General features: G+C 40.5%; 1 protein-coding gene and 1 pseudogene across 9 annotated transcripts in view; both read right to left on the reverse strand.

Annotated features, from left to right (window-relative positions):
• Positions 1–23,768, reverse strand: part of AUTS2 (activator of transcription and developmental regulator AUTS2) — a 1,215,681-nt gene that overhangs the window by 787,075 nt on the left and 404,838 nt on the right. The window lies entirely within an intron of this gene.
• The window catches only part of LOC132343903 (large ribosomal subunit protein eL38-like), a 34,455-nt pseudogene continuing 10,687 nt past the window's right edge, over positions 1–23,768 (reverse strand).

The raw sequence follows: 23,768 nt of genomic DNA on the forward strand, positions 1-23,768 counted from the left end.
TCTCTGTAGAACACCAACTCATACAGAGATAGGGAGAAACAGACCCACAGACCAACAGAGATAAAGACGAAGAGAAGAAATAAAGAGAAATAAAAGGAGAGGAGAGAAAAACATAAATTAGGTGGAACTATTTAAAGAGGTAGGGGCTCGCTGTGTAATTACTCTATAATTAATGGATTTGCTCACAGCACTGCCCTAACCAAGTTAACCAACATTCAGAGGCTTTAAAGCAACATTGTTTATAGTTTGATTGCAGTGTCACATAATACATGTTGATCTCAATTCACTACCTACTTGCTTCACTTTGCCACCCGTTACCTGCTTGTTTCATCAAGGCATACTGCTGCATCAAAATTATTTTAAGATATAATTAAGGCTGACTACATTAAAGTAACTTAGTTTTCTAGTAAATTGGCCAGAACTTCCTTTTCAACCCAGCCCCTGGTCTTTACTTAAAAGCCAGGCAAAAATGTTAATCATTAAAATAAAATGTTTAAGAATCCAAAATTGTAAGGGAAAATGAAAAGAAAAACCCTGGCGGTAGTGTAAACACACTCCTAAAATTACTCTCATCTGTTTCAATGAGACTTGTCTGCCCATGAAATTAGTCTTGATTTATATATACATTCTTATCTAAACACAGTCTTATCTAAATACAGTTTATAACCCTCTTTTGTAGTCACTAAAGTTTCTCTTGAGGTATTATATAAAGACATTACAGATAACAGGGATAGAGGGAAAAGTTCTTAAGGATCTCTGACTTACAGTTTTTCCTTTATGGGTCATCATCCTTTTAATTGTACAGAAGCTATATTTGGTTGGCCTGGATTTGCAGCAGAATGGACACCCAGATAGATTTAACTCAGAATCTATCCCCTAGAGTCTCATGTTAGTATGTTTATTATTTCACTTGCAAATCAATTCAATGAATTTAAAGAGTGTTTAGTTTTAGTTTAGTGAATGTTGCTTCCAATTCTATAACAAAATTCCAAAATAAATGAATAAATAAATAAGTAAAACACCATCCATAAATCTTTACTGTGGACCAGGAAGTTTTCTAAGTGCTTTGCATTAACCAACTCATTGCCCCCACTTTACAGATAAGGTCATCAAGGCCAGTGAAGTTGAGAAAGTTGCTCATGGTCACATGATTGACAGGGAGCAGGCTCCAAATCCTGGAACCTTTTCCTTCCTTCCATCAACATACCATCTCTTCACACAGAAACAGAGTGACACAGATCCATTCTGATCTCCAGAAAGGAATTTAAGGAAACGAAATTCACCAGGAAGATCAGCTAGTAATGAATGCTGTGAGGAACTAGCAAAGCTATCATTTGGCTTTAAAGTGACACAGTTGTTAATGATCTCACTGAACTCAAGTTTCTCTGTTTCTCCAAAGGATTGGAAATAAAGATCTATTCATCATCAGTGATAATGATCTAATAAAAACACACACTGAAGTCAAAGTGCATCAAGAAATCACCTGTTAGAGGGCTGCCTGTACAAATGCTTAGTTAGTTAAGAGTTAATCAGTAAAAAGCAAACCATTCAGCACTACACCCACAAGGAATGTTACTTCTCAGGCCTTTCACTCCTTTAACTGAATGGCTGTCTTGCTTAACTGTCCTCTTTGAAGTGATTTATTGAATCATGAAGGCATTAAAATCTATTAGCCTAACACCCACAAAAGTTCAGGGAACAGCATCTGTGTCATAAATAGTAACAAGCAGGGGCTTCTCCCAGATACTACCTACAGATTTACTCCTCAGTCCTGGATTTTGGACAGCTGTGAGATTCTCCTTCGATTCAGTTACTAGCAACTCTTCCTTTCCTCTGCTGTTTTGACCAATTATGGCAGATTGGGAAATATGTTGTCTAGTGGCCTCTTCTTATATCAATATTTGATTGCTCTCCACGTAAAACATGCCATTAAGTTAATCAGAAATTGACACTCGCCCACAAACACCTTTTAAACAGGTCAAATTAAGATAAAAGTCCATGCTTTTTGCCTCTGTGAAACTGGGACACCAAACCAAACATTAATGTCAGCTTACAGATTAAATGTCATTAAAGGCAATTTGTCACCCCCACACATTTATCTCAATCTAATAATTAGCTAAAGGTCAGAGATAAACCTGTGTATCTGAATCCACATTCCCTTTCCTTCAGGATGCAAAGCAAGGCTGAAGGTGGTATGCAAATTTGGGTAATCTTAAATCAACAAGGCAATTTCGAAAAATTCAACAAGGATTAAATACAAGGTGGGGGCGGGGGCAGGGGCGGGCAGTGACCCAAGAAAACGCAGACCCAGGAGCACAGGGAAGAACATGCTGTAAGCCCTTAAGTTCTGGGCATCACAGCTTTATGAAATCACTTTTCCTATCTACTCTACCCCTAACCCATCTCATAGCTTGACCCTTTCCACATTAGTTTACTACAGTCAATGTGTGAAGCACTTCTGTTCTGTCTGCATGCTGCCATGTAGAAAATAAAGTTCTGAGAGTAATGAATTTGGGGTGCCCAGTCTGGAGTAGTGGAAGGGGCCTTTTCAACCCAGTGAGAAAAAAACCTCTTCTCCCTTGCTCCTCCTTCCCTCTCTTTCAGCTTCACACTTCTCAGAACATAACCTTCCAGTTAAGAGAAAATATTTTAAAAGCTGGTTAATTCTGATAGACACAAAATCCAGTTAATTAAAAGAAAAACTTCCAATGGATGACCTTAAGAGAAGCTAGAAACTGTCCTATAGCATTTTCAGTTGGGAAAAAATTCATGAGGGTGGGGACAGAGGGTGCAGGAAAGAAAAAGGGAAGTGGGAACCATGCATGAGAATTCTGGCTAAGATAAAAAGGCACGGACTCTACCCTTTGGAGCCCTCAAGATTCATTCAACAACAACAAAATCTATTCCGATGTGCAAACATACTGTGAATATAATAATAAACTACACATAGTCACTGCCCTCATGAATTAACAGTCTCTCATCTGAGGAGTTAAAACAACAGCTGATTGCTGTAGAATGTTTAAACTGCCAACTTTCGGGAAACTCTAGGCAGCAGATCTTAAGAGATGCCCTTGACCCCTGTGGGGATGCAGGCAAGAATGGAAGTAGGGTTTCTTCAAAAGGCAACTCCACAGTTTTGGTTTCCTGGTATTACATTCCATTAAGTGCCTTTCTAAAACAATGTTTAGTTTCAGTGTGGGAAGAGGTATAAGTGGGTGGCAGGAACCTGACAGAGGTTCTGCGTAGAGGAACGGAATCTCAAGTAGATGACATGTCCTATTTATCAGTGAGTCTCTGTGTTTGGCAAAGAGTAGACTTTCACAAATAATTTTGGAAGAACTGCTCCACAATCAAGTTGAACTAACAGTCTCTTTTACCTTCCTCCTTTATCCATCATGGATATACACTGATCTAGTGTGTGTCCAGTCTGAACATGACCATAAGCTGAAGGAAAATCCAGTGTTAGAACTAAGTGATGGGGTATTCTGGTAAACTGATGAGATTCATCAGGGGAGGAGCTGTTACAGAACCAATGGAATAAGAGATCCAAAATATGTTGCTGTATGCCCCACAAATCACATGAAACCGTTATGTGAATTTTTTATATCAACAAATCATCTGGTAACAATAATACTGACATCCAAAGAACACTCATACATGTCCGGCACTAGTCTAAAAGTTTAACTGTTATGAGCTCATTTAACTGTCTCACCAGCTCTATTAGGCAGGTGGTTTAACTAAATTCATCAAGGTAACAGTGACAGTAACAGAGCCAAGGCTGAACCAACCCAGAAGCTCCAACTTCAGAGTCTGTGTTCAAACCATTACATTACACCTCAACTCTTCTCTTACTAAGAATGTTATTGACCCATCAATGAAAATAAACGTAAATGAAGTTAGGCAAACCAGGGTATAACAGAAAAGGGGAGGACAACCACAAAAACTATTTTAAAGGTAAGACTTCAGACTTCTTTCTTCTACCATAAGCAACTCACCAAAGCAAGTTGCAAGTAGATCTCATGTCATATTAGAATATACCACAAATTAAGTCAGATTTATTGAGCACTACTTGCTATTTATAAGGAATCTGGTTATGAAAAACTTGGAAAACCAGGATCTCTTTTGCCGAGAAAAGAGTCAATGACATAGAGAAGAGATTTAAACAGAAAAAAAGAAAAAGAAAAATCAGTGAAGTTTCAGCCGCAGCTTGGCTATAATAAGTTATCTTGAACAGTCATTTCTCTTTTATGGTTCTCAGTTTCCTGACTTATAAAATCAAGAGGTTAAAGCAGGTCCCTGGTATACTTTTTAGTCCATATAAGGTACGGTTTTTGTGAAATCCAGATGCTCGCTGATTTTAAGGACGACTAGTCCAGCTGCACTTTATTACACTGAATATGCTTTATTTAATCCCTTCAACTGTGAATGCACAATTCAGCACACAAAGCAAAAAGGAAGATATAAAGGATGGTAGTTACAGAAAAAATTTTAAAAGGATACTATACTGAGAAACTTCATGGACAGCCCCCAAAAGGGGTTAAAAAAACATACACACAAAAACTATTTCCAGATATAGGAACTAAACTGGGAAAGTGATTTGCATTTCTATGGGAGGCTTGATGATGGTTTGATGTGGGGAGGCTGCATGAAACAGAGACCAAGGAACTGAAAAGAACATTGGGGGAGAAAACAAAACCTAGATTCTATGCTCAATCTTCCTTGCAGGCTCTCAGGATGAGTTCTGAAGAGTCAATTAACCTTCTCATTCCTGAATTTATTTCCAAATTGTCCACTTCACCCTTGCAAATAATTCCAAATGTGATCAGTTTTTTAAAAAAATATTTAAAAGAAGAAGAAAAAAAATTACATAACTGAGTGTTTCCCAATTCTCATTCTAAAGACTGCCTTCCGTAGGTACTTCAGCTATGATGGCCAATTTGACTTTACTGGAGAAAAAAAAATCTGGAAATACTTGTATATGAACAGAAAGCCTTCTGTGGTTGAACAGGCCATAGCAGCCCCAGGAGAGATTCTCCATCTAACCCTCTGCAGGGCACAGAACCAGCTCTGAAGCCGATTCGTGGGAATCCTTGTTTGCACAAGTCACGGGCATTCGGCCTTTCGTGAAATGACAGCATGAAGCTCAGAGGAACACCACTGTGCCCTGCAGCTGTGGCCAAGACTGCAATGTTTAAAGGTTACAGTGATTAAGCACTGTGATTAATTTAGTCTCAGCAAAATCAATTCCACTCAACCACAAAACTCTAATTTACATACCGGAGCAAGCTAAACTTGATTCTGATCAATATAATTTGAAATGTATGATAATCTCCCATCCTCCTGTTCCCAACCTCTCCCTCTCCCCATAAAGAAAGGTTTTATTGGGAAATCACAGAAAAATAAAATTTACATTCATTTTGGAAAAGTTAACACGATCTTTGATTTGGCTAAATATTTTATGTCCTTGACGTGGTCATGTATGGATGTGAGAGTTGGACTGTGAAGAAGGCTGAGCACCAAAGAATTGATGCTTTTGAACTGTGGTGTTGGAGAAGGCTCTTGAGAGTCCCTTGGACTGCAAGGAGATCCAACCAGTCCACTCTGAAGGAGATCAGCCCTGGGATTTCTTTGGAAGGAATGATGCTAAAGCTGAAACTCCAGTACTTTGGCCACCTCATGCGAAGAGTTGACTCATCAGAAAACACTCTGATGCTGGGAGGGATTGGGGGCAGGAGGATAAGGGGACGACAGAGGATGAGATGGCTGAATGGCATCACCGACTCGATGGACGTGAGTTTGAGTGAACTCCGGGAGATGGTGATGGACAGGGAGGCCTGGCGTGGTGCAATTCATGGGGTCGCAAAGAGTCGGACACGACTGAGCGACTGAACTAAACTGAACTGGCCATGTTTCAAGCAGCGGAATGTACTGAACTTTAACCTAGATTGCTGCATAATGCTAGAGACACAGAAATCTCCTAGAAGTTGAGGCTTTATGTCATTGCCTCAGCAGTCTCTATCATACATACCAGCTCAAAAACACCACCAGACTATGTCATGTTTACTGGTGTATCATACCCATTTCTATAAAAATATCAAAAAGTTTGTCAGTGAAATGTACTTGACATTACTTTCCGTTCTCTCCATGGTGGGGCCACACAATGTGTGAAGAGAAAGGAATGAAAGGACAGAAGCAAGTGAGATTACACCCTGTTTACAGTCCTTCGCTGACCAAGCATCAAGAATTCCCGGCTTCTGTGTGCACTCTTCAGATCAACTTTAGCCCACAAAAGCTACCAGAATGGTTCACTTTATAGTCACCTCTCCATCCCCAAAACCTTCACTAGAACTACCGACCACACAATCCTAATCGTTAAATGAAAAAATATTACTAAAAGGAGGCCGAGGTAATATACAGAAGGAAATATAGAAACTCCACCCCTCAGTCAATTACATGTCACTAAATTAACACAGAATATTTCTGTCAAAGTGATCCTCTTAAAATGAGGATCACTTCCCTCACTTTTGTTTTTAATGTAACAAGTCACCTCTATCCCCGAGAAAACATTTCCTTGACCATTAGAACAACTGTCTATTCTTTCTTCTTTCTTTAATAACTGATTTTAGAGTATGAGTTCTGCTTTTACTTAAAGTCTTTGTATAGTTCTCTTAATATATTGAGATCTGCCTTCCATGCTTCTGAAATTTTTCTCCCAAAAGGAAGCAATCATAACATTCTGAAACCAAGTAGTCCTGTTTCAGCTTCACAGCTGCAATAATTACAAATATGGACATTACTCTGAATTTGAGTTTTGAACAACTGCAGGCAGGGAGATTGAGAATTCAACCCTCTGTGTCTAAACACAAGGCAAAAAATGATGACCAGCTGATGCTGAAAAACATCAATATTTACAGAATAAAATTCAGACAGAACTACAATAGAGACATTTGCCTCAGCCATGGACACTTAACTGCTTTAATAATTTTGCTTAAAAGGAGATACGGGTAATTCATTCGAGAATTAAATTTCATTTTGTTTGGTGTATTGTTCATAGTCAGTGCATATTATTTCTTTGCATGAACTGTGAATCAAGAAGAAAATCCTCTCACAACATGGATTGTGTCACTTCAACTAATTCTTTTCTTATTGTCCTTGTAAAGCTTCTGGTAAAAGGACTCTGCCATTTATTGAGGAGATTATCATACTATGTTATCTATAGTGGTTACAAATGTGAACTCAGAATTTAGATACATCTGCCCTTAAATTCCAGCTCAGTCACTTAACAGCTGGGAGATTTTGTACAATTATTGAACCTCAACTTTTTGCATCTACATCTTTAAAGGTGGGGATAATGACAGTACCCAGTTCGCTAAATTTTAATGAGGGCTAGGGGATGACAGAGGATGAGATGGCTGGATGGCATCACCAACTCGATGGACGTGAGTTTCAGTGAACTCTGGGAGTTGGTGATGGACAGGGAGGCCCGGTGCGCTGCAATTCATGGGGTCGCAAAGAGTCGGACACAACTGAGCGACTGAACTGAACTGAAGCGAGATCATTCCTTCAGTCACAGTATCTGGCTCATGGTGAAGACTGAACAAAATTGTTCACTTCTTACTGTTGACCATTCTTATCAGGCACTATCATGGGAACAGGGGATATAAGGACAAGTTAAGACTGCCTTCTCAGCTGAGACAGCCATATGAGCTCTTGCCTAGGAAAAACACAAATGTAACACAGGACTCTGGGGGGAGTGGGCAGGGGAGAGCAGCCACCAGATTTCATCTCTTCACATTTAAGCCAGTGCTTCTTGGTTACAATAAAGCAGATGAAACTGCTAGCACCACAGAACAGCTGGACACAGAACCCCTAAGAGACGCAGAAGAAACACCGTGTTCATAGTTTTCAATTTCTGATAAAATGGTAACAGTTTAGTCCTGCATAAACTGTGGCTGCCTCAAAAGAAAGACACCACGTAACAGTAAGCACCTTGTTTGAAAAGTCTTTGTTTGGAGTCACCTGCAGGAACAAGCCCTGGGAAGCTATCCAAGTGGTTCCACTGCACCAGGTAGATTACCTGCTGGGCAACGTAACCTGAAACTTCCTGTGCCAACGCCACGGCAAGAACACCTACTGAACACGACACTTCAAGCCGGTATCTCCCTACAATCACCTGTCATCTGAAGAGGCACGTATGTCTGTACACAGGTGCAAAGGAAGCAAAAGGCCTTGTGTGTCAGTGAGCACATGAGAGAATTACTGAAAATCTGAGAGCAAGAGGAAATAATAATACAGTACTCAGAAGAAAAGCAAGTGAAACTAAGTTCAGTATTGAGATCTTGATTCATTGAACACATACACTTAGAGAACTGGATGAAATACCGGAGTAGACAATGACACATGAGAAGACCTCGATCATTTCTGAGGAGGCAAGTTTTGTGTTTAAGTTCTCTTTTTTCCACCATCAAAACCATCCCCGGAAAACAAGAGCACAAGAGTTAAGAGGAACGATTTTGCTTGGATATAGGCCTTTCCTTTCTAATCCTCCTAATTAGTTAAGAGCAACGCCTCATTTGGTGCTTCACTGGATTTAAGATGTTTGTCTCTCTAAGCTCCTGTTTAACCTGAGAGCAGAGAGTGGGCTTCAGTTCACAGTCAAGTCTTCCATGGGGAACAATATCTAACTAGAATCTCGTAATACTTTGCTTGTTATTACTTTCATTTTTACAGTTATTGTCTTACAGCAAGTGATACTTGCCATCTGTCTATTACAGAGACATAATATTCTTTTTAAATAAATTTGTTTAGGCAAAAAAGAAAAACCAAAACGAGTTAGTTGGAAAAAATCTGCTGAATAAGTAACTGTAGAGATGGAACTCCAAAATGGCAAGAGCTGAGGAAGACAATAGGGGTCCTTGGCTAATATAGTTATTACTTCATGGCAAATGGATGGGGAAACATGGCAACAGTGACAGACTTTTTTCTTGGGCTTCAAGATTACTGAGGACAGCGACTGCAGTCATAAAATTAAAAGATACTCGCTCCCTGGAAGAAAAGCTACAACAAACCTAGACAGCGTATAAAAAGCAGAGACATCACTTTGTCAACAAAGGTCCATAGTGTGAAAGCTATGGTTTTTCCAGTAGTCATGTACGAATGTGAGAGTTGGACTATAAAGAAAGCTGACTGCTAAAGAATTGATGTTTTCGACCTGTGGTGCTGGAGAAGACTCTTGAGTGTCCCTTGAATAGCAAGGAGATCAAACCAGTCAATCCTAAGGGAAATCAACCCTGAGTACTCATTGGAAGCTCTCATACTTTGGCAATCTGAATGCAAAGAGCTGACTCACTGGAAAAGACCGTGATGCTGGGAAAGACTGAGGTCAGGAGGACAAGGGGGTGAGACAGGATGAGATGGTTGGATGGCATCACTGACTCAAAGCACATGAGTTTGAGCAAACTCCAGGAGATGGTGAAGGACAGGGAATTCTGGTGTGCTGCAGTCCATGAGGTCACAGAGTCAGACAGGACTTAAAAGACAAGAGAAAGAGGAGAAACTGAAAGCTCCCTCCACAGTTCATCCTAACTATGTCCATCTCCCATTCTGCCTTCCATGGGTCAACACTGAGTTTCATTAAGTCAGTTAAATGTGGAAAAGAGGAATACACAGTGAGGTTACTAAAAGAACTATTCAATCCAATAGTTCTTCCTCTACATGGGGGAATGTAGGAGAGCTGGAAGTGATGTTCGCTTTAGCAGAATTCCCAGTTCCCACATTAGAGATCCTTCTCATCTCTGCTGGCTGCTCTCAGTTTAACAGGATATGAATTTCAGGAGACCGGATTTATTTTCCCAAGCCAAGTTAGTCCTCGAGGTTTAGACAGTCAGTAAATTGTTGCCACCAGCTTTAGGAAAGGAAGCAAGTTTTCAGTAACAGAAAGATTAATAAGTCAAGTCACAGAAAGATTAATAATCAAATCATTGTTCACTGCGTCACAGGTAGGTACAGCTGCAAGCCTGTGGCAAAAATAATCTTTCAGTTTCCAGCTGCATCTCCACATTTCTACCCCTTGCTGCACCAAACTTTAAAGAGAACTAAATGCTTCCAGTTTCTTCCAGTAGAGAGTGTTTTCCCTGAAATGAGCTAATGTCTATAAAAAGCAACCATATGGAAATTTCCTGTATAAAATATTCTTTCTCCTAAGTTCTCCATGCCCACAAAACACATACATATACACACAAACCTATTTACCAGCACTTAATTCTCTATAACCCAAGCTCTACAAAATCCTTTTGTTAAACTACCACTTGTTTGATTTTTTTATCCCCATAGCAGAAATACCTTAAATTATAAATACAACTCAGTTATCTGATCTGAAAAACCATCGTCACATAGTGATCATATCAAGAGTTTTCTTTCAATTGAAGTACATGGACAAAAAAATTTTGTCTCAGTGTCAGCGGGGAGTGCTTTCAGATATTAAGCTTAATCTGATCTTCCTGATTGCAAAGGTAAAGGCAAGTCTTCTAACACCATTAATGTACAATTACCTATAAAGGATGCCGACATGACTATCTTCATTGTGCCCCTGGACATTGCCCCTCCCTCCTTAACACTGGGATTGACGCACAAAGGAAAGGAGTGTGGGCATCAAGCTAAGGAACGATCAAGGGAGAAGTGGAAAAGGGGAGGCTGAGGACCAAGTAAAAGCAAGTGAGACAACGAAGGGATGTGAAGACAAAACCAAGTATGCAAAACTCTTAATTTCTGACCTCTCAACACCATAAAGTCCTGTATTTTTACATGACTTGCCCTGGAAAATGGATGTTAAAAATCATTTGTGAGTTAAACAATAAACTGACGTGTCCATAAAGAAGGTCTCTTTGCAGAGGTAAGCAAGGAAATGAGGGTAGAAATGAGGGAGCAGAACAAGGAAGAAGGGAAGTACAAGGAGGAGAAGAGACCTGGTTGACTCCAGCTTTGCTCTGTCCAGATTCACTTCCGCAAGCACGTCGGGTGGAGGCCAATTCCAGAACTCCGCATTATTTCATCCGCCAAAATGGCCGAGTGACCTTTCCATCCTCGGTGCCCCCTTCACTCCCCTGCCAAGCTTTACTTAGTCATGGTTGAAAATAGGGCCCTTGGGAGAAATCTTGCCTTTTCCTAATTTCAGGTCAACATCTAAATAGCCTTTGCTCCTATTAATATTTTAAAGAAATACCTCCAGTAAGATTTACTTAGTAATCTGGCAGATCTTAATATATTAAAAAAAAAAAATTAAGTATGTGTGAAAAATTACTCAAGTAACTAAAGCAAATCTCCTCCATGGCTGTCCAACAATGGCTTTGATCCCTAGAACTGAGCTCGTCCTTATAAACTTTTCCTCCCAATTTCAAAATTTTGTTTCCTGAGCACCACTGAATGGATACATCATGTTTGGAGATTTTGGAGGGTATCCAATTTGGGTATAATTTAAGATCTTTAGATAGAATCAAAAGAAGATTTCAGTGATGCATAACAAACACACTCTGATCCCACCTCAGGACAGTTTAGATAAGGCAAAATCTCAGTGGCTGAAAATAACAAAGGTTTATTTCTCATTCACATTACCTATCTGCTACAAGTCAGTAGAGGTTCTCCTATTCACAGTCATTCAGGAATCCAAGCTGATGGTGTGACTGACATCATGAATATTAACTAACCCTTACAGAAAAGAAAGGAGCTTCACAATGGCACAGAATAAAGAATCTGTCTGCAATGGAGGAGATATAGGAGATGAAAGTTTGATCCCTGGGTCAAGAAGATCCCCTGAAGGAGGAAATGGCAACTCACTCCAGTATTCTTGCCTGGAAAATACCATGTGCAGAGAAGCCTGTGGGCTACATTCCAAAGAGTTGCAAGGAGCTGAGCATGTCTGAGTGACTGAACATACCCACACAGAGGAAAAGAGAATACACACCCAGTAGAGTACACACCCAGAAGTCATGCTCACATTTCATTAGCAAAGTAAGTCATATGGCTTCCCAAAGTTAAAGTGGCCAGAGAAGGCCATGTGACCAGAGCGGAAGACAGAGACAGAAGAGCTGAAATATTTGCAGACAGCCTTAATGACCACCAAAATATGTGGAACTACTTTGAATACAACTGAATATGAAACTTCCAAAATACTAACTATAAACTGAGATGCAAACTTTTTACCCTATTCCATAAGATTACGAAGAAAAGACCGTGATTAGCAATCTGAGGGCAGAAGACAAATTTGACAACTCTGTCTCAAGTGTCATTCACTTTCAACTGACCTAAGACAAATGAAGATTGCTTCTTCTTTTAGTTAAAAATATCCTTCATGACAGATGAAATATACTTTAAAAAATAAAGCTTGCAAATAATACGCCTTTGTTACTTACCATCATATACCACTGAATAGGGAAGACAAGTATCTGTTAGTCCCCAGGGAATAATAAAGACAAAGCCATACATTTGATTAGTACTTTACAGTTGAAAAAAAATATTTTGACAGGTCATTTTAGGTAGGCACCTTAACTACAATTTTTCAATATTTTAAAGGTGAACATGGTAGATATGCAAATCTCTCTAAAAAAAAAAAAAAAAAAACACAGAAAGGCTTGGAACTAACCCAGTCAAAATACCAACTCAGGTCTCAGGAGAGCTAAACTAGAGGCCAGTTCCACAATTTACAAATCCTGTGGCTGAGGGCAAAGACTTTAGTACAAGTCTCATTTTCTTCATATGTAAAGTAGATGAAACACCTTGGACCAAGTTACATCATAGGGTTATCATTAAGATTGAATAAAAAAGTACAACCCACAACACTTTCAGTACTGTAAAACAAGACTCAAAAACAAGGGGGCATCATTTTGATTATAGAAGATCCTTATTACTGGTTGCTGCCCGTACTAATACGTGTGTAAAATCACAGAGGCAAAGGCAAGAGGCAGTTCCTTCTTTAAATAAAATCAAAGTTTTGGGACCACCTAGGTTACTAATAAGGTTACTACTAGGTTATTTGCTGCAATTCAGAGAAAAGAATATAGCCCTCTTGTGTGTCAACCAATGTTATGTCTAATCTCAGTGCTGTAAGCAAATTATTCATTTGCCACAAATTGAGAACTTTCTACAATACTGTAATAAAACACATATTTGGTTTTTGTCATAGTTTCCTGACATAAAGCTTCTAAATGCCTTGGAATTCCTGAGTGATAGGAGTGTCACTTGGGTTTAGTTCTGAGACAACTTCTGCAGATGCCCAAACAGCCTCAGGAGGATGGGAGGCTGGTTGTCAGAAAGACAAGGCATGAGTACAGGGTTGGAACTTTCACCCGTACCTATCCCCACCTCCAATTTAGGGGAAAGGAGGAGAGCTGGAGATCTTCACACCAACTGTCAGCAATTTAACCGATCACACGCATGTACTAAAACCTTCCATAAAATGCCCTCAAACGACAGGGTCCAGGAATTTTGGGGCCGGTGAACACACTGAGGTGCCGGTAGAATGGCCTACCTGGATAGGGTATGGAAGCTCTGCCCTGTTCCTGACTTGTGCAACCCCTGCCCCCGTACCTGTTCCATGCATCGTTTCCGCTTGGCTGTTCCTGAGTTGTATCCTTTATACTAAACTAGTAAGAAAAAATAGCCTAAAACAAATGGTAACAGGTAAAAGAAACAAATATATAATAAGGTACACCACAGAAGAGTGAAATATATAATACAAGGTAATTTTTAAATGGATTCCAAAAACAAACAAAAAAGGATTACCTATCAATAATATAATAAAACCAGGGTCTCACCTCAGGTCATACATTAAAATAAATTCCAGATAGGAACTGAAGAGTTGTCTACAAGTAATAAAACCATAAAATAAAGGAAAATACAAGCTAAAATTGATGATATGTGAGAGGGGTATACAGAAAAAAAATATATGGACATGTACATACTTAAAACAGTCATATAAGTAGTTTGTTCAAAAATAAGAAAGCAAGTAGCAGAAGAAAACATATTTTAAACAAATGAGATGAAGGGTTAACGTGTATGGTAAGTTTTACAAAAAATTTAACTAGCCAATAAAAGCAGTAGGACAGAACAATTTACAGATGAAATACAAATGATCAATATCACATGAAAAATGTCCAATCTTTCTAGTAAGAAAACGAATATGGGAAAAGTGAGTGATCAATCACTTCAAACATCTATAAAGGTAAAGCACATCTGGTGATATCTGAAGGTAGCAAGGCCACAATAAGCAATCTTATGAATGTAGGAAATATGAACTGATTAAAAAAAAAAAATCTTACAGGGCTTCCTGGGTGGCTCAGTGGTGAGGAATCTGCCTGCCAATGCAGGAGACACAAGTTCAATCCCTGACCTGGAAAGATCCACCATGCCTCGAAGCTACTAAGCCCTTGAGCCACAACTATTACCGAGCCTGTGCTCCAGATCCTGGGAGCCACAGCGATTGAGTCCACGAGCTCTAGAGCCCGTGCTCCACAACGAGAGAAGCCACCACAACGAGAAGCCTGCACATCGCAACTAGAGAGCAGCCCTCGCTTGCTGCAGCTAGAGGAAACCCAGCACAGCACCCTGCTCCCCCTCCCCCGCCAAGAAACCTGAGGCAATATGTATCAAGTGTCTTAAATATACTCAGACTTTTTAAAGACGGACAAATAGTAAACAACATGAATTTCAGAGACAAACCATCCAGATTCAAGTCCTGACTTCACCTTACATGCACTTTGTGACCTTGGGCAAGCTACACAGTGTTTTTCTGCCTCCGCTTGACCCATGTCTAAAATATAGATAAATTCATTCTTGCTTTTGGATTAATGGGCTTCCCAAGTGGTACTAGTGGTAAAGAATCTGCCGGCAGTGTAGGAGACCCAGGTTTGGGAAGATCCCCTAGAGAAGGGAATGGCTACCCACTCCAATATTCTGACCTGGGGGATTCCATGGACAGAAGAGCCTGGAGGGCTACAGTACAGAGTCGGACACGACTGAGAGACTTTCATTTTCAATTTCACTTCTAGACTGATATGAGAATTGAAATGTGCAATGCATGTAAAACATGTACTACAGTGACTGCTATATAATAAATGTTGGATGAAATTAGCTATCATCATTACACCACCACTATCACTACCACCAAATCCATCCTAACAAGTGACCAAAGCATTTTGTTCTGGTGAACAAGAGGAATACATATACCATGACCCTGAAGGAAAATCTACAAGGAAATATACCAAAGGTAAGAGTGATCATTCCAGAATTACAGATAATTTTACTTCTTCTATAACAGATTTGTAAGTTTTCTACAAAGAGTATGTTACTTCTTGGAAAAACAGCTATCATTCTGAGGAAAAGAAGGGAGAAGCTCCATACTTGCAGTTGTTATTTTTACTTTGTAATGATAAATACAATAAAATTAAACAAAACCAAAGTTGTTCCCAACGATTATCTCCTCAATGTATCTATTCAGGTATCCTGCATTTCTAAGTTCTGATCCTCACTGAGAAACCCAAGAAAAATATTTAAAGTAATAGGTGTAAAGAGAGCAATTGAAGATAAATATCTAGCCCTCTGAAATGATAGTAAAGTAGACCCTTGAACAATGTATGAATTAGGGGCATCGGCACATTCCCCACCTTCCCCACCCCTAAGCACAAAGTCAAAAATCCAAGTTAACTGTACAGTCTGCCATCCTTATCAGTGGTTCTGCATCCACGGATTTAACCAACCACGGATCATGCAGTACTGTGGTACCTACTTATTAGAAAATATCTGCGTATCGGTAGACCTGCACAATTCCAACTGTGTTGTTCAAGGGTCATCTGTACATCACCTGTGCCCAATTCTACTTAGCTAAAATCTAGGGAGGGAAACAAGGATGTCAGAACTCCTATTCTGGGTTCAGAGTACACAGAAAGCACGATCAGAAATCCCTGGTTCTTACGGAGGCAAAGGTAGCAAAGCTGACTCTCTTCACCTCTTCCCTCTTTTGGAGTGAAACCTCAGAAACAAAAGGGCTGCCCTGGCAGAGGTGAGGTTTCCATAAGGCATCTCCACCAGCCATGAGAGAGCATGCTGTTAAAAGCCTCCACCAGGTCCCCTCTGCTTCCTTCAGACTCTGCTAACAGAATAGAGTGGGTGACGGGGGCGTAAAGTGAGTGATCGGGGTACAGGATCATTCTATAGAGGTACCACACAAGCAACCTTCTTTAGAACTGGGGGGAGCATTATCAAAGCTCTTGTACCATCTGTCTGTGGAGGGAAGAGGGAAAAAAATACAACAACAACAGCAGCTGGTGCAAGAAGTAGCAAGATGTTGGTCCTAGAAGTGACAAGATGGGAAATGACAGGAAACAGCTTTTCACTCCTCCAACAGCAAAAGAAGCGTGCAGCCTGTGTTCCAGTGTTTGAAAACCTCCAGATGCTGCCCTCGTCTCACATTTCCATATCTTTGTTCAGACAACATCTGAAAGCCTGCCTTTCTTTTTTTCAAGCACTCTCTTTCTTCGGAGGAACATACAAAGCTATCAAACAACAGGGCTTCTCCCCCTCCTCTCTCCTACAGGCAATGTGGGATGAATTTTAAGTGTCACTGTGGAAGGAAAAAAAAAATGTACAAACAGCATCATGTGAGCCTCTGTGAAACTTTTTCCAGTTGTCGATTTCAAGTAATACTTACCATGTGCTCTGGATTCCGTCATTTGGCAGTTAAACTAACATTAGATTTGGAGTAGAACTTCTAAAGAGCTGAGGAATAAAATCTCTGCGATGATCAGAGTTCAGGGGATGGGGAGGCCCAGGCATCTAACGACCACGTGGAAACAGTGGGAGGTGCTTCCTGAGGCAGGGCACTAAGCACTGCCACATGCGCGCCTTTCTCTAACTTTAAACTCTGGGTTTATGGAGTCAGAAATGTTCTAAATGATACACACACAGCCCAATGTCAGAATTTCAAAGGACTGACATACAAAGTTAATAAAATATTCTCATTTAGCATTATCCCATGTGTTAAAGATACAAAACCAGTTTTCTTAGAACTCTGGAATATGCTCATAAAATATACTAAAATTATATTGGGTAAAATTTAACACTTTATTGGATGTCACAGATCATGTCTGGGCATTGCATCACTTCAGGCTCCATCAGCCTACATGGTCTTGTGTGTGGTACACAGTGCAAGCTCCCCTCTGTTCTCCATCAGGTCAGCTCAACCTTTACAACTCAGGTTGGATTCCATCTCCAGAACGTTTCCCAAAGTTCCCTCTCTGAGAGAGTGAGTCTTTCCCATGAACTCAAACAGTATTCACTGTTCAGTTTACAAGAAATAAAGTAAAATAAATATAGACTGTTCTTGCCATGTGCTGTTTAAACAAAGTCCCAAAATCATTTTTTACTTTTTTAATGGCTCACTATTGCCTACCACAACATATATATTTTTTATTTTGGATTTGACATGCTGTGATCCCAACAGACAGACCTGGATCCTTTATCCTCCTGTGTCCCTTCAGTTCAGTTCAGTCGCTCAGTCGTGTCCAACTCTTTGCAACCCCATGGACTGCAGCACACCAGGCCTCCCTGACCATCACCGACTCCTGGAGTTTACCCAAACTCATGTCCATTGAGTCGGTGATGCCATCCAACCATCTCATCCTCTGTCGTCCCCTTCTCCTCCTGCCCTCAATCTTTCCCAGCATCACGGTCTTTTCAAATGAGTCAGCTCTTTGCATCAGGTGGCCAAAATATTGGAGTTTCAGCTTCAACATCAGTCCTTCCAATGAACACCCAGGACTGATCTCCTTTAGGATGGACTGGATGGATCTCCTTGCAGTCCAAGGGACTCTCAAGAGTCGTCTCTAACCCCACAGTTCAAAATCATCAATTCTTCAGTGCTCAGCTTTCTTTACAGTTCAACTTTCACATCCATACATGACTGCTGGAAAAACCACAGCCTTGACTAGACGGACTTTTGTTGGCAAAGTAACATCTCTGCTTTTTAATGTTGTCTAGGTTGGTCATAACTTTCCTTCTGAGGAGTAAGCGTCTATCTTCCAAATTGCTGCTGCATGTTCACACTACATATTTTAGGACTCTACAGGCTTTATACAAACTACTGTCTGTTTTTGAAACACCCTCATTTTGACCTGTCAAAGTTCTATTTGCCCTTTAAGACAGTGCGCTAATCTGCTGTGTGATAATTTCAGTCATGCATCCAACACAGACTCGTCCCTCTAGACAGTTATATCATCTTGCCTCCAATTATAGTCAACTACACCCAGATGCCTCAGAATCCATCTGCAATGCAGGAGACGCAAGTTCGGTCCCTGGTTGGGAAGTTCCCCTGGAGAAGGAAATGGCAACCTACTCCAGTATTCTTGCCTGGGAAATCCCATGGACAGAGAAGCCTGATGGGCTGTAGTCCATGAGGACACAAAGAGTTGGACGTGACTTAGCGACTAAACAATATCACTGCCACCCTTGTTCATACCCAGCACTCTCCTTTTCCCTCAAACACACACACACCTTTTTAAAAAGAATCTTTGTTAAACCATTATACAGTTCAAATCAGCATGCCTGGTTCATTTCAGCTCCTTCACTGCCCAACCAGGCGACTAGGACTGCTTCAGCTTCTCGGCTTTCCCTTTGTCTATGATGACCAAGGTGTAAAGGTATCTTCTGAACTGACCTTTAAATTTCCTGTTATTCTTATTTTCCTTGATCTTGACAGACCTGGCATTGTCTCACCTTGCTATATGCAGAAAGTCCTTTATTTCTTCAGTTTTGAGAGGCCAGGCAAAGAGGCACAAAGAGCACATGGCCACACAATGAGCAGCAGAATGGAAGAGAATGGATAAGCTTTCCTTACTCTCCCCAAAGCTCCTTTAAGGATCAGCGCTGGATCTTAGGTAGCTCAGAGCATGGATGAAAGTTTTTAAACTGAAGTGACCTTTTATAAATTATAAACCATGTTGCACTAAATTATAATCAAAATGCTTCACTTACCCCAGGGCAAGAAAGAAAAGCAGCCACTCCAGTGATGCTGGGGGATACTAGAGAGGCTGTGTTCTCTCCAAAAACCCAACTTGAATTCCTACAAGTCAGCATCCCTGAACTGCACATTTGACAAGAAACCTTATTTAGCAGTTGTTTCTTTTCTGCTTTTCTACCAATTCCCAAGTTCCCTTGAGGGGAGTGTCTTACGATCATTCACTCCGTACTCCTTGACTTACCAAAGTTAAAACACAAGCAATGGTTAGAGGCAAGCAATCTATAACTGATGCATTTGGCTGTACCTTTCTCATCTTGACAGTCTGGAGTAACACTTTTTACAGAGGAAACCAGTACTGCTGTGGATAAGAGATTTAGCCAACTGTGATCACTGGTTTGAGAGCCACTCAAAGCCCAACTGAGGTTGACTCCCCAACCTTCATTCTACCCTTCCCCTACTGTGTTGGGGCTTTGCCCTTGAGGACATAACTCCAGCTCCAGGCCTAGTTAAGCCCATCAAAGTCCTTTCATCCTCTCTGCCAGCAATTGGTCTGGAACTCAGGCCTAAATCAATCCAGACACGCCAACCCAAAAGGACAGTTTTTTATGCTCATGCCCCCAATTTGTCCAGAGGCAGAGGGGAGATCTTTGCCTCTGTCTGGGAAAGAAGTCATTTTCCCTTCAATCTCTCTCAATCTCCCTGGCCCACACTCCCACATTTCTACAATTAGCTATGAGCAAAGCGTGAGGCCCCGGCAGCCACTAATAACTATGCACAGATAGCTTAGGGATGCCGCTGATACTGTGAAAGCAAACAGATGAGACAGGAAGAAATGAGGTCTCTGAGGACAGATACACACTAAGTCACTGAATTAACCTACCTGAGGCCCTCCCCACTTCTGGACTTGGGTGAGGTGACCCCGTAAGTTTCCTTACTGGTTAAGCAAGTTTGAGTTAGGTTTTCTAACACTCATAGTTGAAACCACCCTAACTTAAACATTTAATGAAATTCTCTGCAATTAAAAAAAATCTGCTTGATACTCATTTCAACTCTATGCTTTAATTAAGAGCCATATAACAAAATTTTCACGTGTGATTATAATTTTTTCGTTAGTTGACTGAACAAAACAAGATACCAAACATAAATATGAAACAGTATCACATGAAGTAACTCAATGTTTGATGCAGTCAAACAACCAGTAGCTGGCCAGGATCACATTAACAGGGCATCACCAAAGCATCACCCACTCAATGGATATAAGACTGAGGAACAACCAGCAGCTGGCCAGGATCACATTAACAGGTCATCACCAAAGCATCACCAACTCAATGGATGCAAGACTGAGGACACTCCAGGAGATAGTGAAGGACCAGGAAGGCTGGTGTGCTGCAGTCTACAAGGTCGCAAAGAGTCTGACATGACTCAGCCACTGCACACCACCACCACCACCAAGGCATATAGACTGTAAACAGGCTGGTTACAAAAAACTGTTCCTTTAATTGGTGTCTGCACTGCACGGTGTAGTGCCTGAATGTTAAACAGTACTTAAAGATAAAAGCAAAACTGTGGGTTTGAACTCACGTGTTCAAGAAGAGATAGAACTACTAAAGAGGAATGCACTCTGGATGCTGAAGGTGTGCTAGGGTAGGAAAACACCAGCACAGACCTGAAGATACTGATTCAACTTTCTCCAAATCATCCTGAGTCCCAAGAGAATCAGCAATAACTCCTGAGACAACATGCCAGTTGCAACATTCAGACAGCAGCTCCCCTGTTAAATTTCAGGAATTCTCCTCTCCCCATGTGTGAAATAGAGGAGTTGTATGTGTTCCCTTCTAAGGCTCCTTTCTGCTCTGAAATGCTGGACCACACAAACAACCAGAGACTTGATTTTCTACTGTGTATGATGAGGATTTCAATCTTAATACTTATCTCAATACTTTTTCATAAATATTTATTAGGTGCCTACTATGTCCGAGGGAAAGGGCCAGGCCCTAAAGAAATGCTGAGATCAAGTATGTTCTTTACCTCCAGGGTATTACAGACCCCAGGGAAGTCTGCTATCAATATAAAAATTTTAGTGAACTAAATTAAATCCAAACACATTACAAGGTAACCAGACCGTCAAGTCCCAGTTTTCCAGGATAAAAGTAATGAATTAGAATGATAATCTCTAAGTACCAGGTGAATTTTACAACTAGAAGGAACCTGTGCCACAAATCTGAATAAGATGTTGTAAGTGGGTAATAAAGAGCAGTTTCCAAAAATCAATTTTAAAAGGCTGTGCTTCTAAGCCTGCCAAAACCTCAGACTCATGATTCTCATCCTAGTTCATCTTTGCTATTTCTACCAATGAAGCATGAGAAATTCCGAAGCCCTTTCTTACCTGCCTTGCTGATCTATTTCTTATCCCGTTAACCTTCAAACTTTTTCCAGGTCCTCCTTAACTAATTATTTTTTACTAAACAGGAAGCACGCCATTTATAAATTCTGAATCTCTGATGGCTTACGGTATATGGCACACACATGGTAAGCAAAACATACATATGGGACTACATTTTTAAACTTATCCCATGATAATATATGCAAAATTCATACCTTACACCTTGAAAGTTGCTTTCTGTTAAGTTTCCTCAAACTTTCATGTGACTACCAATTTTTTCATACACCCTACAAGGACTTGTTCTTGTAACTACTTAAATTGTTTTAACTTGACATTAGACAAGTTAAATGTCTTTAAAACTACTCTCTGAAAATCCCTCTTTAAGTACAGTTTTGCTTTCCCCTTGCCAAAGCAGCTTTTAAATCCAATGAATTTTCACAGCTATTTGGACCTTTTCAATTTAAAGATTAGCTGCTGCTGTTAAGTCGCTTCAGTCATGTCCGACTCTTTGCGACCCCATGGACTGCAGCCTACCAGGTTTCTCCATCCATGGGATTCTCCAGGCAAGAACACTGGAGTGGGTTGCCATTTCCTTCTCCAATGCATGAAAGTGAAAAGTGAAAGTGAAGTCACTCAGTCGTACCCAGCCTCCTAGCAACCCCATGGACTGCAGGCTCCTCCGTCCATGGGATTTTCCAGGCAAGAGTACTGGAGTGGGTTGCCATTGCCTTCTCCGTTAAAGATTAGAGGTGATTTACAAATACATCAAAATGTGCAGAATGTGAACATTAATACTATCTGTGATGCTGGGGAAAACTTACTTCAAATGTTCCTATCTATCCCCTCCTCCTCAAACATACACAAAACAGTCACACATCCACTACTTCATTCTACGTTTCTATTAAGGTACTCAAAAACACCAGTAGTTTTATTGTGAAAGACACACTGCTGACTCACTAAATGTGTCAGCTGAAAATTGTGTCTCCCCTCTCTATTTTCTTTTTTCATGGCTGGGTTTTGAACCTAAGTTTACCTAACCCTTACCTTTTCACCTTAATTTGGTCACTACCCAGATAGTCAAAATCCAGCTGTGTCCTGTTTTTCCCACCCAGCATATTTATAATTTAACCAACTCAATGGACATGGGTTTGGGTGGACTCCAGGAGTTGGTGATGGACAGGGAGACCTGGCGTGCTGCGGTTCATAGGGTCTCAAAAAGTTGGACACGACTGAGCGACTGAACTATTTTTGAAACATTTGTGACTACAGCTTCATTGCAAAGACAAAATTTAAATATGATAGACAGAAGGATAGGCATTTATGCAATGATCTTAGTTCTATCCAGAGTGAAACAAATGTTCTTAACCAGTGAAATAATAATGAAATTATAAATCTTGATAATCATGCCACCGAACCTGTATTTTTCTAATTGTTCACAACAGAATCAAGGAAGACAAGGCAAAAATCTTGCTGAAGTCCAAATGAATTGTGTCTATGACATGCCCTTGAGTTACTGTCCAATAGTCTTGCTAAAGAAAGAACTGAAGGGTATATCTGGCTTTCTGTAAGGACTGTACTTTTTTCTCAGTGCTTAGTCAACTGTCACTTGTTCTGAAATACTGTCCAGGACCCAAAGAAAAGGTTACAGAATTTACTTACACTGTTTTTACTAAAGTCAAAACACACTGCTTCAAAGATGATGGTGAGTCTATAATCCACTGGCCTCAAGAGCCAGGACTCCATGCTCTGCGGTAAACAGATGCTCCCTCACAACCTACTCTTTCACCTTTCACCTTCCATGTCATCTGTCAAATCTCACTCTCCCTTGTTTAGTCAGAAGCTCACTTTCCTTTACAGAGAGGTCAAATGCAGAACTGGAACTAAAGAGTCCTGCAATTTGCATCATACAGCGCTACACCACTCACCATTAGAAGTAACCAGCATTCTCAGAACAAAACTCAAGAAAGCCTCTGCTTTTTCTTTTTTAAGGTTTTTGAGATTTGTTACTATTAGCTTTTTCTAGCCAGCACTGAACAAACCTTCCAGTATATAAAAGCTCAAGTTTAAATCAACCCAGCTTTCTGCTGTCAGGCGGATCATTGTAATGCATTACAGAAGGTTTGGTTGAATTCCAAGCTTCTGTCTAGTTCTCAGGAATCAGAGCCTTGGCCAATGGGCATAGAGTGAGTCATGACCAATTTTTCTACTGTTGTATTAAAGGAGGCGGGCAAAAGAACAATCCCTTAGATAACTAGAGACACTGGCCAAGAACTGGTGCCATCTGCTAATATGGGTGGAAACGACACTGAAGAGAGAAAGGTTGGTGAGGGGGCAGATGGGACTCTCCTAGTCATCTGGTTTTATTATCCTGGCTCCAAT

Source organism: Bos taurus, chromosome 25 (genome assembly GCF_002263795.3).
Source record: "Bos taurus isolate L1 Dominette 01449 registration number 42190680 breed Hereford chromosome 25, ARS-UCD2.0, whole genome shotgun sequence".
Taxonomy (NCBI): domain Eukaryota; kingdom Metazoa; phylum Chordata; class Mammalia; order Artiodactyla; family Bovidae; genus Bos; species Bos taurus.